The sequence below is a fragment of the Propithecus coquereli genome, unplaced genomic scaffold (assembly GCF_000956105.1).
Source record: "Propithecus coquereli isolate 6110/MARCELLA unplaced genomic scaffold, Pcoq_1.0 Scaffold56, whole genome shotgun sequence".
Classification (NCBI taxonomy): Eukaryota; Metazoa; Chordata; class Mammalia; order Primates; family Indriidae; genus Propithecus; species Propithecus coquereli.
Genome location: NW_012151507.1, coordinates 3,594,953 through 3,596,930, shown reverse-complemented (window position 1 = coordinate 3,596,930; position 1,978 = coordinate 3,594,953). Strand labels below are relative to the sequence as shown.

General features: G+C 43.6%; 1 long non-coding RNA gene across 1 annotated transcript in view; it reads left to right on the top strand.

Moving 5' to 3' along the window:
* The first annotated feature begins 817 nt into the window (after nt 1–817).
* The window catches only part of LOC105821128, a 2,193-nt gene continuing 1,032 nt past the window's right edge, over nt 818–1,978 (top strand). Inside the window, exon 1 of the long non-coding RNA XR_001138047.1 lies at nt 818–1,369. This is a non-coding gene — a long non-coding RNA (uncharacterized LOC105821128). The remainder of the gene's footprint in view (nt 1,370–1,978) is intronic.

Below are 1,978 nucleotides of genomic sequence, written 5' to 3'. Positions count from 1 at the left end.
CATTGGAGATTTCAAAGCAAGAAAACGATGTGATTAGATTTATATATTAGTAAGACCAGTATTGAAGTATCATTTCCAATTTAAGGACTGGAAGGTGTTGGGAGGGCAAGAATAGTCAAGCATAAATTTATTGCCACTAAATTTCTATCTTTTTGTCAGTCACATTTTCATGCTTATTGTATTTGCTTCATTAAAAACAAAAAGGCCACTTTATTCTGAGGTAAGAAGGAAAGGCCAGAGTGAGAGCTGGGATGCATTTTCACTCAGTGTCCCTGTCTGACACCTTGGAGCTGCACTGTAGGTGAAGGAGCTCTCCTGCTCAGGCACTGACCTGGGTGGGACCTTGGCCACCGGGCCACATTCAGGGGATTTCCCTTCTGTTTTCCTTCCGGATGGGGCCAGCCCACTGCCACACACCAAGGAAAGAGAGAAAGGAAGGAAGCTTCAACCCTTACCCAGTGCAATAGTGAGAAACAGAGCTGGGAATCTGAGAGGCAAACCAGAACCTTCTGCTTCTCTCCATTATTCCTGACAACAGATGGAAAAGAGGCAAACCCTCACCTCTTGTGGTTGCCGCTGATACTCAACTGGGAATCTCATTCTCAGTAGCTGCAGATCTCCCTAATCACTCATCTTAACTTAACTTGACACTGGGTTCTATTGCCTTTCATGAGAAAAGTCTTGGGAGGCTGTAAACCTGTGTGGCTGGGAAAAGAACGTGCTGCATGAAATGGGGACAGAGAGGAGCTACAGATTGCCAACTTTCACAGCTTGTCTGCTGTGGAGACCATGCTGCAGAGTGCTCTTGAAATCATCTGGGTGGGCCTTGTTTCTGAGGAAATAAAGAGGCCCTGGAACCTCCCCAGCGAGTGAAAGAATGATTTCCAGATACTCCAGTGGAGTGGCCTCCTGGCGGCCTGAGCTGGACGTGCTTGGCAGTGTTTCCATCCGGCTGGCCAGTGTCCTGAGGTTAGCGAAGCAGAAGGAGAAGCTTAGGGGAGCTCAAAGACATGCACGTGCCAGTATTTTTGATAAATGCTCAGTTAATTGTTTTCTATGATTCTTCTCCTGAGACACATACTGTGCACACCAGGCACCAAGAACTATCCCCTCCCATCACCCCAGATCCCAGGGGGAACTCCATAATGACATATATTTGGGCCAAGCATCTACCCCACAGGAAATGGATGGATCAGCCCCTGGAGATGAAAGAATGATGCAGGGCATGGGAAAGCAGAGAAATATCCTGAGTGAGAAAGAAAGAAAATCCACACAAGCAAAGCTGGAGAGTTTATATATTTAATACCGATAAGAGAAACTCAGAATTTCTTATAAAGATACTAAGAAATGGTGGTCAGAAGAGGCCTGGGTAACTTGATGAGAAATCTGTATTGTTCTATATCTGGTAAATAATTTAGTATTTGGAACCCTCGACCTTCCAGGATGGAGTTCAATTTTGGATTACTTACTGGAAATAGTGGCATATATGTTAGGTTCCAAAACAGATTATGCATATGTAGAAGTGAAACAGGGGTCTAAACTCTAACGTCCATGACCTTCATGAATGTTTTCTGAGACAGCCCTTTTACAATTTTGCCTTTTTTTTGGTGTAGGGGGGGCTATAGCTTTCTCTAGTTATATTTAGTTCCTGCCATTTATTCATCAAATATTTGCAGTTGTGCAGTGTGTAGGATGCTTATGTACTCTACTCTTGTTGAGTTAGAAAGGTTTAGAAGATGTAGCTTTCTGCACGAATGCTAATTGCATCAGAATCTGCAACACGGCAGTATTGCTTATCAGAGCGGCAGACTGGAAGGGTAAAGAGCCATCGGTCTGCCACTAACACTGCCGTAGACATGGCTTCCATGGAAGGTAACTCTCTTTCAATTCACGGGATTTTTGTCAAAGGTTTTGAATCAAGAAATTTATGCACTAGATATAAAATTTAACCTCTCTCTACATTTTTAAAGTCATTCTT